Source organism: Gracilinanus agilis, chromosome 4 (assembly GCF_016433145.1).
Source record: "Gracilinanus agilis isolate LMUSP501 chromosome 4, AgileGrace, whole genome shotgun sequence".
NCBI lineage: Eukaryota > Metazoa > Chordata > Mammalia > Didelphimorphia > Didelphidae > Gracilinanus > Gracilinanus agilis.
The window spans coordinates 155,809,133-155,826,396 of record NC_058133.1 but is presented as its reverse complement, the minus strand read 5'-3'; the positions used below and the strand labels follow the sequence as shown (position 1 = coordinate 155,826,396).

Here is a 17,264-nt window from a genome sequence, read left to right as displayed (position 1 = left end):
ATATATATATATGATGGGATATAAGTGATGCTGTCCTCACTTTATAAGTGGGGAAATTGAGGCTCCCCTCCATTATTTTCCTTCCCTATATATGATTTACCAAAAATAATCCACAGGTAAAGTCTGGTATGACAACAGTAAAAATCACCACAAAGTTCAATCCATGATCCATGTGGCAGGAAGGAGGGGATGGCACAGACAGAATAGGAGAATGTAAGCCAAGTTGTTATATATCAGGAACTTTACATACACTGAAACTACTATGAAGGCCTAGAAGGGACCCTGAAACACTATTTTACTAGGCTCTGGTGATACCACTGACTGGGTTAGCACCTTGGTCAGTATGATGTAACTGTCCCTAAGAGTTATAGAAATTGACAGGAACTAACCCTTCTTGAAACTATTATAATGGCCTGTATCCTAGGGAGATCCAAAAAAAAAATGGGAAAAGGACCTATTTGTTAAAAAATATTTATTGCAACTCTTTTTGTGGCAGCAAAAAGCTGGAAATTGAGGGGTTGTCCATCAATTAAGGAATGCCTAAACAAGTTGTGGTATATGATTGTGATGGCATTCTATTGTGCTATAAGAAATGAAAAACTGAAGGGTGGAGTCAAGGTGGAGGAGAAGGTACATAGACCTACCTAATCTCTACCAAATTACCCTCCAAAAAACTATGAAATATCACCTCAAAATTAATTGTGGAGCAGCATAACCTGTAAAAAATGGATTAAAATAGCTTCTTAACCCAAAACAACCTAGAAGACTGACATGAATGATTTAGTGCACCGAGGTGGAAGTGGAGCACTAAGCAGCACACCCTACCTCAGCAATACACCTGGGGCTCAGCTGAAGTAGTGGCAAAGGAGCCAGAGCTCTCAGCCACAGACAGTAAAAGGGGTTTGGACATCTGCTCAGAAGAGATTACAGGGGTCCCTTTGCTATCTCTGGATGCAAGACTCTTGTGGCATTGCCCATATGTGGAAGCAGGTCACAGTCCAGGGTGAGGAGGAGCACTAGTACACACCAGCACTTGTAGCCAGAGGGGAGCAGTTACAAGGTGGAAAAGAGTACTTAATTCATTAGTCAAGAAGAGCTCAGGAAAGTGACATGAACTGAAGCAGAGGGAAATGAACAGAATCAGGAGAACATTTTACACATCGACAGGAATGCTTTACAATGAGCAATTGTGAATGACTTAGCTTTTCTCAGCAATAAAATGATCCAAAACAATCCCAAAGGACTCATGATAAAAAAAAATGCCATCTGCTTCCAATGAAGGAACTGATAAAGTCTGAATCCAGACCAAAGCAAATTTTTTTCACTTTTTCTTAATTTAATTTGTTTTTTTGTTTTGTTTTGTTTTTTGGTTTGATCTTCTTTCCACAAAAATTTTGATATGGAAAAATATTTTACATGATTGCACATGCAAAATCTATATGAGACTGCTTACCAGCTCATGAGAAGAGGGAGGGAGAGAATTCGATACTCAATTTTATTTTTAATGTTGGAAACTGTTTATAAATGCAAAATGGGGAAAATTAAAGTAAATTTTAAAAGGAAATAAGCAAAATGATTTTGGAAACATCTGGAATGACATAGGAACTATCTATCATCTGTCTATCAATCAATCAATCTATTTATCTATCTATCTAACTACCTATCTATCTATCTATCTATCTATCTATCTATCTATCTATCTATTTACTTGTTTATTGATTACTTCATCACACAACTGCAGCAGCAGTGACAGCTTAGGCAGAGTAGGATAAAGCAGTGGGGCTCAATATAGTTGCAACTGGACTTATAGGAATGAACAATGGGAGGCAATCATAAGATAAGGATAATACTAACCCAAATGACTGGAATTGTGAGCACCTGGAACATTGTCTGGCTTACTGAAGTGCTTAGGGAGTGATTGATTAGGAAAGAAATAGTTGATCCATACTGACTGCCTGCTACCTTGCATTTCTTCTGGGACATCATGAATATATCCTCTCTCATTCCACTGTTCCCTTTGCCTTATCACTGCCTTGTGAACTAGCATTACTTCTTGGAGTTTCCTGTTCCTCTTAAGCTTGTTTATTTGCAGTCTATATTTTTACAATGAGTTTTGTCTCTAGATAAAGTATGCTGACTTTTACAGGATTCTGAGTGCGTGTTTACTGTAGAATGATGGGCAAAAGAGGGAAACAATGGCCAGTTGAGGGACAAATCTCTACTCAGGGATTGGAAAATAAAAAAAGATTTCTTCTCTGTTTAGAACCTCAGGGCTTAGTTGTAGAGAATATTCTACAACTAACTGAAATAGAAGAGGAAAAAGACAGATATGAACCCATGAAACATATTGTCTTGGACTTTAATTAAAAGAAAAACAAAAAAACCCACAATCCTATATTAAGCTTTTTTGTGACTCAAAGGGAGGATTCTCAAGGAAATAATGGAAACTGTGTAACAATTTACTGCAAATTCAATATTTAATAAAAGTATCATAAGTCCTGAGCTCACAGAATTAATCACAAAAAATTTCTTTTCATGGACTGACAGACAACAAATCCCCAAACTACAAACACAGACCTCAAAATATCCCAGAAAACTCAATCAATAAATTCTGCTAGCATCAGATCCTTATAGATTCATTATTTCATAAAACTTAAGAGTAACTTCTAGTAGATGCTAATTATCCCAAATACTCACTATCTCCAAGATACATGAAATAAAATGTTTTCAAAATATCAAAACCTAGCCAAGGAGATAAGATTAGGTGAGAGCAGGATGAGATATTTATTATCCTTATTGTCCTGTTTGCTACCAGAGTTGAACAAAGAAGACTTTCAGTGAGTCTACAGAGAATCAGCTTATAATCTAATAATTGTACTCAACAACATAAAGCAATTATTTTATCAGTCTCTACAGGTCTGTAGAACTTTAAACATAAGTCAAAATATCAGGATAGCAACTTATTTCAGGACCATTCTATCTTAATTCCATCTAATATAAAATTAGAATAATAATAATAATAATAACAGCAAATGACAACTCACAGTTATATAGTGCTTCAGTGCTCTCTGACTCAGAGAAGTTAAGTGACTTGCCCCTTGTCATATAGATGGTAAGAATTTGAAATTAGATTTGAGTCCAAATCTTTCTGGCCCCAAATTCACTGTCTATTATATTGCTTTAAGACTAGAATATGTTTTTTTTTAATTTTTATTGTTAATATTTTAATTCAGTTACCAATCTGGCTTTAAGTGATCTGGAGGCTACAAAGGATGTGTATTAAATGCCCCAAATAAGATTTTATGTAGCAGAGATATATTTTATGACCATGAAGAAATTAACAAGTATTTCTTAAATACCTGCCATATGCCAGGCACTGGGTACTTTATATAAAAGTTGATATAAAAATGATATAATAATCCTGAGAAGTAAATGCTATTACTAGTCTCATTTTATAGTTGAGGAAACTAAGGAAGAAGGAAGTTGATTGACCAATGACCACACAACTAGTAAGTGTTTGGATCAGATTTGAACTCAGGTCTTCATAACCACTGGTCCAGTATTCTATCTTCTAAGATACCTAGATCTCTCTATACATGTGACTAAGCAAAAGACTACTGATCTTCTATTACATGTTCAAGACTATGCTGGGGTATGAGAGCAGTAAAAACAAAGGCAAGGCTCATAGGTATTTATATTCTTACTGAATACTTAGTACAGTTGAAAAAAATTTGCCCATTTTTCCTGACCTAAGAAAATCTAATTTTCCTAAATTTGAATAGAACTTAGAGTTGGACAAAATATTATAGGTCCTCTATTCCAATGTCCTGTCCAATGGAATAAAAACCTCCAAAACATCCCTAACGAGTAATCATGCAAATTCTACCTAAGGACCTCAGGTGAAGGGGAACTTGCAGACAGAGCCAAGACAACAGAGCAAATTAAACATTTCTCCTGAGCTCTCCTAATACAACCCTCTAAATAACTTTTTGATAATGCATCAAATGAAATTCCAAGTAGAATAACAAACAAAAAAAAATCAAGTGTCTAATTTGTCCAAGCCAGGACAGAAAGAGAAGTCTGCAGAAGTGGCACTAGAATAGTTAATAGTATATACATATATATATATAATGCATATATATAATAACCTATTCAGATTAACTGAATATAATCCTAAGTGAAAAAAAATGAGTATTTAATGAAGTACTGTCAAGTAATTCTGATGAAATACTAGAGATGAATAGAAATGTTGTTATTCAAACATGAAATTCAAGGGAAGCATAAAAAGGTAAACATGAAAGAAAAATAATAAGGGACTTAATAATATTAAATTATACTTTCCCATATGGGAAGATAATATATGTAATTCCTAAGAACTTTATCATTTTTAAGACATTTAGAAAGAATATGCATAGACAGAGGGCATGGGTATGAGCCAGTTATGTTAGGATGATTAAAAAAAGAATGGCAGATTGAGAAAAAGGGATGAACTATAAGAAGGAGGAAGAGAGAGGAAGAATAAGGGAATTTATCTCACATAAAAGAGGAGTACTTAGAAGAATTTTTACAATTCAGGGGGAAATGGGAGGGGAGCATGGGCAATGATTGAAAATCACATTTATATGAACTAGTTAAAGAGGGATTAATTGTGTTTATAATATATCTGTGTATATATATGAAAAACATATATACATACATGTACATGTGTGTATATGTGTGTATGTCTACACACACATACAGTTGGACATGCAAATTCATTTTCGCCAACAAGGAAGTAGGAGAGGATTGAACTAACAAAAAAGGAGGGGTAGAAAGAGGGATGAGGGAAGCTAGATTAAGGGAGAGAATGATTAAAGGATAAATAGGATTTTGAGTAGGTGGCAGGGTAAAAAAAAAAAGAAGAAATAGAAGAGAATTTGATGGAAGGATTTCACAATTCAGTTAGCAATCATATCTAAATATAAATGGGATAAGCTTACCAATAAAATGGAAGTGGATTAGAGGAATAAACTAGAAACCAGAATCCAACAATATGTTGCTTACAAAAGACACATTTAAAAGAGAAAGACATGTATGGAATTAAAATAAGGAGATAGAGCAAAATTTATTTTGCCCCAGCTAAAGAGGCAACAATCATGATCTCAGATAAAGCAAAGGGAAAAAAAGACCTAATTAAAAGTGATATTCAGGGAAAGTATATTTTGCTAATGATACTATAAACAATAAAGGAATATTAATATGGAACATATGTGCATGAAATGCCATAAAATCCAGATTATTGGTGGAAAAGTTAAATGAGTTATAGCAGGAAACAGACAGTAAAACTATTCATACAGAACCTCAATGTACCTCTCATAATAAAAATAAATAAGGAAGTATTGAAATATAGGAATAAAATATTAGAATTGTTTGACATGAAAGACCTCAGGAGATACTAAATGGGAATAGAAAGGAATATACTTTTTTCTCAGCTATATATGGCACTTTCACATTAAAGAGAGTGACAAACAAATTTACAGAATGCAGCCAAAGCAGTACTTAAGGAGAAATATATCTCTAAATGCATACATCAATAAAAGGGAGAAAGAGCAGATCAATAAATTAGACATGCAACTAAAAAAAAAAGAGAATAAATTAAAAATCCACACCTAATTACAAATCCTGAAAATCAAAGGAGAGATCAATAAAGTTAAAGTTAAAAGAATTGAATAAATACATAATACTAAAAGCTGGGATTTTGAGGGGGGACAGGAAACAAAATAGGTATTAGGAAACTCATTATTTCCCATGGCTATACAATTCATCTCATATTTCACTTTGGAGCCAGTTATACAAAACTGTGCCCTATGAGGTAACCGAACATAGAATTCTTTGATAGGTTTTTCTCCTTCCTCCTCCTACTCCTTAAAACATCACAAATATAATTCAATCTATAGTATTACAACATAAATATTGAATTTAATTAAATGCCAATCAACCAACCAGCATTTATTAAGCACCTACTATGTACTAGAGAGGACGCTAGGTATATGTAAATCTAGATACTTAGATGAATTTGTGATTTACTCAATGTGCTTACTTCCCTAATTATTGCAAATCACATAATCTTTATTGTTTCCCATCTTGAGTTATTCATATCTATGTTGTTTCATAAATACTATCCAACTAAAGGGTCACTCAATACCATGACCAATATCAAATGGTCACCTGAACTAGGACAGATCTCCCAACTCCAAATATCTACTCAAGCAAAACTCTGAAATTCACATTAGACCAAATAATGATCAAGAAATCCAATGAGAAACCTAAGGGGGGTGAATTATTGTACTCCAAAGCTGCACAAAAAGTCAACTGCCTCTCTCCTTCCCTGACCTGAAACAAAGCCAAGGACAGGACAAAGGATCCTTCTAGGTAGTCCATAGACTGCCAGGAATGTCTGTATGGAACAAGGAAAAGGAATAAGCATTTATTAAGCAGCTAGACACTGTGCCTTATAAGCACTTTACAAACAGCATTTCATTTGCTCTTGCTATTACCCTATTATTATGATCCCATTATCATCCCCATTCTAAAGTTGAGAAAATATGGCAGGTGAAAGTCAAGCCCAGAATTATTAAATAGCATTAAGTGCCTGAAGCTATATTTGAACTTAGGTCTTCCTGATGGTAAGCCAGTACTCTATCTATCAAGTCACCTAGTTGGTATAAATTCTATGCATAGTGGATGCAAGAGTATAGGGCTCTTCAAAGGAACCCCAAGAGTGGCCAGAAAGTTTCAAGATGGAAACTGAGGGGGATAAGAGAAACACCATAAAGTGAGGTTCTATTTACACTGTGATGGTCCAGACCCAGGAGCTCTGAGATTCTAATACTCTGTACTGTCAAGCTAGACAGAGTCCTGAGAATCCAAGACTCAGAAACTCAAAGATCCAAGGATGTGGGGTTAGTCCCAGAGAAGGAGGTCAGCTCAAAAAACCCAAAGACCCATGTAGGAGTCCAGGCACATATTAATCTTGATATTATTTTAGGGGTCCTCAAAAAGCTGACTCATGATATTTCTTATGGTTGGTTTCTGTAACCTTGAGTTAAATTGAACCTTAACCTTGTCAAATTCCTAGCCCTTCCCTGAGGCTATACTCCTGAAGACTAGTCAGTTATCTCAGTCTTCTTGTAAATATATGTAGCAAACAAGCTTAGATGCCTTAGGGAAGGGCTAGGAATTTGACAAGGTTAACTTTCAATTTAACTCAAGGTTACAGAAACCAATCATAAGAGTCAGCTTTTTCAACATCCCTAAAATAATATCCAGATTAATATATGCCTGTACTCCTACAGCCCATGACAACATCAAACATAGTTTGAGGGGGGCAGAGCCTAGCTTAACAATAAAATTAAAGCCATAGAGAAAAGTATATGTCAAATGAAATATTCAAGTATGAAAAATATGTATTACACATATGAAGTCATAAAAAACAAGTAGAGGTTTAAAGGGAAAAATACTCCAGAAGAATACATGAATACCTAGAAGATATGAAATAAGAGATAAAAAGTTTTTTAAAACATTCTTGAGGAAAGAATTGAAATGAGTATAGTAGTTTAGAAAAGAAAGTGGTAAACCTTATCCATGTAGCAGAATCTCTGAAAACTAAAATAAAGCAAACATAAATCAGTGACACTATGAGAACAAAAGGCATATTAGAACAAAAACAAAGAATGAAAAAAATAGAATATAAGATATATCAAAAATAGCAAGCCTAGAAAAAAGCTCAAGCAGAGATATTTTCAAATAAGATCATTGAATTTCCTGAAAACTATATAGATATTTTTTAAATAGCTTGGACACTATATCATTTTTAAAATCATAGACAAAAGCTACCCATATCTATTAGAATCAGAGTGCAAAGTCAAGATAGAAATAATACACTTAATGCCTTCTAAAAGGAACTCCAAAAGGAAAATCCCATGCACTGTCATAGCCAAAATTTTAAAAAAAAAAAAAACCTATCACACAAAGAAAAAAATACTAGAAATTTCCAGAAGAAAACAGTTCACATATTAAAGACACATAGTTTAAATCACATAAGACCTAGCAAACTCTACAACCAGAGATCTTGCTATGCAATGTTCCAAAAAGCAAAACTTATAGGCTTATAACCAAAAATAACTTACCCTACAAAGCTGAGTATGATTCTACAGGGGAAAAAATATTTAATGAAATAGAGAACTTCCTAAGGATTTATGATTTAGGGGGAAAACCCAACTGAGTAGGAATTTTCCAATATAAACACAAGAGTTCAGAGAAATCTACAAAGGCAAATTTATTTGAGAAATTCAATGGAGCTCTATGATCATGTGATGGTAACATCCTAATTGTGGAGTGAACACATGAGTTCCAAATGGAGATGGCTTGATTATGTTCTGATATTTTAAGATGAGAAAGAGAGGGGTAGGTAAAAGTATGAGTATAATACTATAGGAAGAAGGAAGATGAGAACTTGGCATATTTCATAATTGGGGTAAATGAGAAGATATACACATATGAAGGAAGGGGTAATTAAATTATGCATCAGATGAAGTCCCCTCTGGTTTAAAATCATCAAAGGAGTCCTGAACACACACACACACAGATTTTGGTATAGACATACATCAAATTCAGTAGGGCAGACAATGAAAGGTGATGCTGGGGAGAGAATATCCTGAACAGGAGATTAAAGGAAGTGGTAGAGAAATGGACTACAACTAAGGAGCATCTTGGATTGCCTCTTAGACTATCAGAGTGTGACTGAACAAACTGGTACAAATATGATGAAATATTTTTATGCCATAAGCAATGATGAAGCAAGCAATTTCAGAGGCTCTTAGGTACTATGAACTACATTGTAGAGAGAGCAGAAGTAAGGCACAACAAGCAATTGATATAGAGACAATCACATTGTGTCACAGTGCTCCTGTAAGGTTGCTCTGTTGCTTCATGTGTCTTAGAAGAAGAACCTGATAGCTCCTTTTCCCTTCTTTTTCCTCTCCCACTCTTGAGAACCTTGAAGTTACCACTGCAAAAAGGGGATAAACACTATACTCCAGTTTTCATATTAGGTTATCGTCCTTTCTTCTGTCTGGAAAGAAATGCAACTCCCAGGATTTATGCAGTCAGCCTGTGGTACATGACTAGAACTGGCCATGGAGAATAGCAATTTCTGTAGTCACCTTCTTTAAATCCTCTAAATGGACAAATGCAGAGGTGTATGACTACTCTGTGTGTATGTATGTCTGTTTTATTATATATAGGTATATTTCTGACACTCAGGTAGAGTGCTAAGAGAAAAATAGATGCAAAAAAACTAATGGTCTTTACCCTAATCTTTTGCCTTACTTCATCTAGGTATGATTGCCACCCATTTCTGATTGAATATTTCCCCCTCCCTCCAAGTCTGATTTGACAGATCTAATTCAACTTGTCATAAACATCCTGTCCTTACTTTTCCTAGTGTATATTTGTAATGGCCTGAGGGCATAAAGAAGAGAGTGATCTTTCCTAAACCAGGGCTAGGATCTCAACTCTAGCCCATTCAAAAGAAAGAACAGAAAAACAGAACAGTTTCAAAATGTATCAAATGCCTTTTTTTAAAGCAAATTATGAACTGAATATTCACAATTTCTGATAGAATCTTCTTTTTGTTTTATGCTACATGCATGCAAATTTTTTATATCAATGTTGAGCATTAAACATGTTCTTTAATAAAAATAAAGGGGTTTCAAAAGTTCTTTCTTATTAGGTCATTCATCTATTAATGTATATGAATATGAGACTTTATCTGAAATGTAAGTTGCTGCACTGGAAAAGGGCCATAGAAATCTAATATTAGGCTGCCTTTAATTCATCTCCTTACCTTACTGATGATCTGCTCATGATAGATAGTCTTTCCATATGTGGCTACAGATTGCAATGTCAACAATCAGCTTCTGGGAGGAGTCCATCTCCCCTTAGAAGATAAGAGAAAAGAAAGTGGCTCCTTTCCTGTGAGACAAGAGACTTCCAAAAAATTTAAGAAGAAAAAGATTGAAAAAGGATCAAGAATAAAAGGTCAGAAATGTATAGGATTGAAGATTAAATTTAGACAGTCACCATAGTCCAACCCCTTTTTATAGATGAGATTCCTATGAAGGATATCTGAAAACTATGAATGAATTACTGAAGTCCTTTAATGGTTTCAACTAGCATGTCATCCTGTTAGCATCTTTGAGCTAACTTATAGTCCTTAAGAAAACAACTGTGATTTCTTTCTTTTCTGTAGTCATAGAATCTCACCAAGAGGCTAAGAAATAGAAGAGTGTCACTTCATTTGTAAACTAATCCATGACTAGAGCTGGCCATGGACGATAGCCTGTAGCTCCCTCACTTTAGGAAAATAACTTAGTGATGCTATTTTAAAGCCACCATATTCGTACTTTCAGGTCCAGTTGTACATCAATGAAGTTAGAATTTTAAAAAATAAATCTTTACAATTCCCATTTGATTCTTTATTAAAATAGAAAAACATAGGATACTGAAGAAGAGGAAAGACAATATTCCTCCCTTTTTAAAAAAAATAAAATTTTATTTGCTATCTTTTGCTTTAACATCACCCATCTTCTCCAAATATCTTCTCCTTTCCCCTTACCTAGAGAGCCATCTCATATTACAAATAATATTTTTGAAGAAAGAAAAGACAGAGAGAAGAGAGAAAAATCAGCAAAATCAATCAATTCATTAAAAAAAATGTTTGGAGATATATTAAGTATTTCATACTCATTTACCTCTTGTCTCCACAAAAAAATGGGATGAGTACATATCATATCTTTTTTTTTTTTTGAGAAGGGCATGCTTGTTCTTTATAATTTTGCAACATTCACTTTTTATTTGGGGAGTTATTATTCTTTCCATTTACATTGTTGTAATAATTGTGAAAATTATTTTTCCATCTCTTCTTTACAAAACCAGGAGATTGAGGATGTGAAACACTGGTATTCTGTCAGATTCAGCTAATCTGTTGGCTAGTTTTGCCTTTTTCTGTCTTTCATTTTTTAATTCCTTGTTATAAGAGATGGCTCTCTGGAGGGAAAAAGAGAAGGATATATTTAGAAATGGAACAGATGTAAACAATATATTGCTTTAAAAGAACTACGAACCACTACTTCATACTGGTATGTTTTGTACAGATAAACAAACATCTTTTTTTTTTTTTAAGGTTTGTATCTAACATGCACATGAGACTTAAACATAACCCAGATATGCTGTGGTCAAAGAGGCATCTGTTTTAAGTAGACTTGGTTGGTTTCCATATGATGGAATAGAGCCTATTCTTGGGATTCAGTTGGTCTGAAGGACTAAGACATTGCTTCCTTATTGCCTGAGGCATAAAAAGTCCAGGCTAATGGGGAGCTGCTGCTCCTGAGGTTTGATGGAATTCCTATTGGTCTGTAGGACTTCTTTCTGCTGGCTTAGTGAATTAAGTGGTAGAGGGCAGCAGTGGCCATTTTAATTATTAATTGTATCAGTTTTAACCTCATTGTAAGGAAATTTATTTTTATTGAGTTTTATGATCCATGAGAAATTTTCACTTTGTTCTATTCCTGAGTCTGAATCATTAGACTGACCTGAGCTAGATCTGGTCCAGAACTATAAATCTAGCCAAATATCTTTCCTAGCTGGGAAAATTTTACTTTTTAAAACTAGATCTTAAAAATGAATTCAGATATTTATTTGAATGCAAAGAGTTTGTAGATAGATTTTTTTATGTTAATGCCTTTTCTAGATCACATTGAATCAGACCGATATATTCATAGCCTAGCTGCTCTAAGATCTCAAACAGTAAAGATGAAAAGGAAAGAAAAGTAGACAAAGTGGAATTGTAACCTGTTAGTTAACAAAACTGATTAAATGACTGCTATATATCAGGCACTATACTAAGTACTAGGGACATAAATAAAAAAGAAAGAAACATGATCCCTTCTCTCAAGGAGTTCACAATCAAATGGTGGAAACAATATGGAAATAACTATGTACAAATAAACTATGTGCAAGATAAATGGGAAAAAATCAATAGGAAGAGAGAACTCGCTTTTAAGAGGGACATTTTAAATGAGATTTAAAGGGAACCAGAGAAGTCAGGAGGTAGATATAAGGAAGAGAAATCTAGACATAGGGGACAGCTACTGAAAATGTCTGGAGTCAACAGATGTATTATCTTTTGTGAGAAACAGCACAGCCAGTGTCACTGGATCTCAAAGAATGTGGAGAGATCCAGGGTGTAAGAAGCTCATAAAAGAAGAGAGGAGGGGACAGGTTATTAAGGCTTTTGATTCCAGAGCATTTTGTATTCATGATTTTGATAAGGAGCTTTAGAATTTTATTGAATGAGATGGGGTACGTGGTTAATATGGTCAAAGCTGAATTTTAGGAAGATTGAGGAATTATAGGAGAGGCTATTGTAGTGGTTCATCCATGAGGTCAAGAGGACCTGTACCATGGTGATGGTAATGTCAGAAAAAAGAAGAGGGCATATAGAAAAGGTGCTGTGGAAGTAAATCAGTAGGTCATGGTAGCAGATTGGATGGGGGGAGGTGAAAAAGAGCAATGAATAGAGAACATGTGCCTTGTGAGCCTCTCAGGTGAATGGGAAGATGGTGGTACCTTTGAAAATAACAGAAGATCATAAAGGGAGAGGGTTTGAGAGAAAATAATAATTTAGTTTTAGATATACTGAGTTTAAGATGTCAGTGGCATATCTTGTTTGAGTGGTTCAAGTGCAGTTGGAAAAGGAAGTCTGGTAGTTAGGAAATTGGGGAAAGTAGAGCTGGGAATCATCAGGATAGAAATGAATCCATGGAAACCAACAAGATCATTAAGTGAAAAAAGATAGAAGAGAAAAAATGAAGAGCCAAAGCTGAACTTTGGGTCATTCCTAGTGTTAGTGATCATGACCTGATTGAAGATCTAGCAAAGGAGATTGAGTGGTAGTCAAATTGGTGGAAAATGAACCAGAAACCTAGAAAGAAGAAAGTATAAAGGAGAAGAGGAGGATTAACAATGTCAAAATCTAGAGAGGACAAGAAGGATAAAGATTGAGAAAAAGCCATTAAATTTGTCAATTAAGACATCATTGGTAAAATTACAGTCTGATTTAAATGATGACATTAGGAGCCAAACTACAGAAGGTTTAGAAGAGAGCAAGAAGAAAGGTAATGGAGGTATCGATTATAGATGGTCTTCTCAATTAATTTCATCACAAAAAGGAAAAGATATTAAATGATAACTAGTGCAAATAGATGCTTCTTGGAGAATATTTATATACCAAATAGGTTCAGAAAAAGTCTGTTTTGTGATTCATAGAAATCTGTAACTTAAATCAAATTGCTCTGCCTACAAATGCTCCTTGCTTTAAATTTTTTATATTATGGCCCCTCTCTAAATACCTGAAAAGTAATAGCAATTAATAATTCTATTATTGACAAAATTGATAGATTGTTGTACTTGGAATCAGAGAGATTTGAATTCATATCCTATTTCAGACATTTACCATATGTTTGACTAAAACCTTGCTCAATCTCAGATTCATCATAGCTAAAAGGAGGGAAATAATAGCACCTATCTCATAGGGTTATTGTGAGGATCAAAAGAGATAATATGTATAAAGTGCTTAGTAAACCTTGAAGAGCTATATATGTTATCTATTATTACTGTTATTGATAGTCAAAGAATCAGGAAGGCTTTTAACACTTGTTTTGTTCTGGATAGTAAATTTATAGTAATGCAGTTTAAAATGGAATTATCTTTTCTTGTCAGTATGTCACTCACACTGTTGAAGCCATATTGAACTTGTAGCAAACTAAATTCAGAATCAAGCTTAGGTGGGATGATGAGGACTTTGTACCAGGTGCCAAAATTTAGGCTGCACTGAAAGCATCATATTCTCTTTATAGCATAGACCTGTGTTGGTGAACCTATGGCACACATCAGAGCATGCCAGAAGAGATTTCTCCCCTCCCCCTGTCCACGTACACCTGAAGACATTTCTTATATTACCTGCCCCTCTTCCCAGAATGGGAGTGCTTCCTCCCTCCCGTGTCTGGGGTAAGATGGAGGGTTCACATGCAGTATGAGGGTTGCAGTTTGGGCACTCGGTCTCTAAAAGGTTCACCATCACTGGTATAGACATTTCTAAGCTTAACATTAGCAACTAGGGTGCTGACCTTCAACCTCTCTTTCTGAGACTGATCTCTAGACAAGCTTTTTGTATTCTAATGGTCTTTCTCCTCTCTTTGTAGTGGTTTTCCTAGAAGTAGCCTCATGGTGTCCTGAGGGAAATACATCAAGATTTCTGCCTCACACCACATAAAATAATAACCAAAGATCTTTCCCCACCTCAACTAGATTGCTCTATGTATCATAATTACTAGTTATAGCTGTGTCTAAAAGTCTTATTCTAAACTTTCCTTTAAACAAATTTTCACCATAATGTATTTAAGTAATTCATTTTTAAAGTCTAAATTTAAAACTTTACATTTGTCCTAATAAGTTATTTTGGTTTTGGCTTAACTTTCTTCTCTGTTAGGTCATTTTTATTTTCTGATTGTGTCATTTAGTGTTTGCATTATTTCTTTCTTCTTTGTGTATTTATAAATCTCCACCTCCATCCCAAGCATTTAGCACACAATAGGTTCTTTTTCTAAAAACAAATCTTATCTTCCATCTTAGAATCAATACTGTGTATTGATTCCAAGCCAGAAGACTGGTAAGGGCTAGGCAATGGGTCTTAAGTGACTTATCCAGGTTCACACAGCTAGGAAGTGTCTGAGACCATATTTGAATCCAGGACCTCCCATCTCTAGGCCTGACTCTCAATCCTCTGAGTCACCTAGCTGGCCCCATGTAGTAGGTTCTTAATAAATGATTTTTGAATTTGCCTAAATTAAATTGTAAACTAAAGATTTTCCTCAATCCCCACTGCATAGCTGATCAGAATTGGGCCTATTAGTAAGATGAGTGGTTGACCACCTATAGAGTGGGATTTTAGCTAATATGCCCTTGATGGCTGATTGATTAATTTGAAGGGTACCCAAAGGCCTTCCTGTCCTAAAATATCTCCCTTAACAACCAGCACAGCGTCTGAAATTCCCACCATTAGAGTTATTCTTTGTAGTGTAGGCAATTTCTCCAGAGGCCCTCATTAAATTTCCAAATACATTATCTGAGAGAGATGAGCCATAAAGTCATTAGTGCCCGCTAAAGATTAGCAGTAAATTTGCTTATCAGATTAGTTTAGAAAACAGTAGCAGAGCAGAGAGAAGAAGAAATAGGTCATATGAGAGGGAAAGTTTACTTGGCCCTGACCAGGTGGGTCTGGGAGTGTTAGGCTGGGTGAAACACTACCTTGGGGGCTCAATATAGCATAGGGATACTAAAAGCCTTTGACTGCTTTGCATCATAACAGATTTGGCTCAATATGAAGAACATCGAACTTGGGCAGCCCTGTGGGCAGCTGTGCAGCCAGGGGCTTGGGGCCACCAGGTGCCATTGAAAACACGGAAAACTTGTATCAGATGCCTTCTATAGTCCTGAAGGGTCCCAATCTGAGGCTGATGAAGCCACCCATCGGCCACATGCCATCAGCTATTCCAGGGAATTCCCTGGTGGTGGTGGTGGTGATTTACTTTCTCATCAGCAGAGGAATAATTTATGATCTCATTATAGAACCTCCTAGTGTTGGATCTGTGACAGATGAACATGAACACTAGAGATGAAGTGGCTTCCTTGGTATATAGAGAGTAAACAGACTATGTATTTTGAAAGGCTTACATATAGTTTCCTATCTACAAAGAAAGGTTTAGGACCCTAGACAGCTTCAATGCACTAAATATTCCCAAGCTCAGTAGATTTCTTCTTCTATTCATTGGCTTTGTCAATGTATTCTTGAATTTCTTCATGGTAAGAATGGTCAAGACAATGAAGTTGTTTGGTTATCTACTGGATTAGAGTTCCTTTTGTGAAGACACAACAGTCACTGGATTTGTTCCTTTTAATGCCATTTCAAAGACCATTTCTACCATCTAGGACAAAAGTTGGAACACAGGTTGTCTTTCAGAATGTCATAAGAGACTTCCAGTTTAAAATGGTGGCAGAGTAGAAGCAGCTGCTTAACCTCTCCTAACCCACACAGATAGGAGTCCTCAAGAGGACATAAAAACAAATCCAGACGAATGAAGGGACCCCACAACAGGACGCAGCATTGAAGGTATGTGGGATCAGGGCATTTCCATGCTATAAGGGGGTGAAATTGCTTTCACTAAAACACAAGCTGAGCAACCCCCTCCCCCACATACATCCTACAGTGCCAAAGCCAGCGCACAAGAGTTAGAGCAAGTTTGGGGCATTCATTAAATTCTTGGCAGCTACCTGGGATCACCAGGGTCTGCTCCTGAGAGCAGCAAGACTTAAACCCCCGAGAGGCAGAATATCATAAGGAAAGATTTAGTATCAGAAGCAAAAGGATTAGACCATCTTTTGGAAAAATTCATCTTGGTCCCAATGGCATGATAAGATACTACTACTAATAATAGTAATAGCACCTCTATTTTTCCAGTGTTGTCTTATCACCCATGTGAAGTACTCATATTTGTCTTTTTTGTTTTTTCTCCATTTTAGAGAGAAAATATTTTTCTTTGGATAATGGAAGTATTGAATGAAGTTTTTTTCATTATTTCCTACAAGCATATTTGTATACTTCATCTTTTCAGGAAAAAGCACTTCTGGTGAAGATGTGCACAAGTAAATTCAGGGAGTTGGAGCCTCCAGGCTGATAACTATATTGAGGGGATTGGCTTTGCCTTAACCCTACATTATTTTAAGTGTAACTCTCAAAGTATGTGATTTTATGTGAGACCGTGTTCCCTAAACAATAAAATGTGTGAAAGGATCCAAAATAAATCACTTTTACTGCTGGAAAAAAAAAGAACACTGAACCAAAAGTCAGAAGACATGATGTTACTATGGAGAGAATACTGGCCCCAGAGTCAGAGACCTTATTTCAAATCCTGCCTCTGATAATTTTTTATTTCAATTATTTTAAATCCTGCCTGTGTGACCTTGAGCAAATCTTTCTCTTTCCTCATCTACAAAAAGGCTCTAAACTAACTGGTCCCTGAAATCCTACCTTAAGACAAAGAAAGAAGAAACCCCTAGAGAGTGGTTCCAGTGACCTCCTAAAATGAATCCCTGATTTTGGTACT

General features: G+C 35.4%; 1 pseudogene; it reads left to right on the top strand.

Moving 5' to 3' along the window:
• The first annotated feature begins 771 nt into the window (after window positions 1-771).
• On the top strand, window positions 772-16,011 carry LOC123246032 (annotated as a pseudogene).
• The last annotated feature ends 1,253 nt before the right edge of the window (window positions 16,012-17,264 follow it).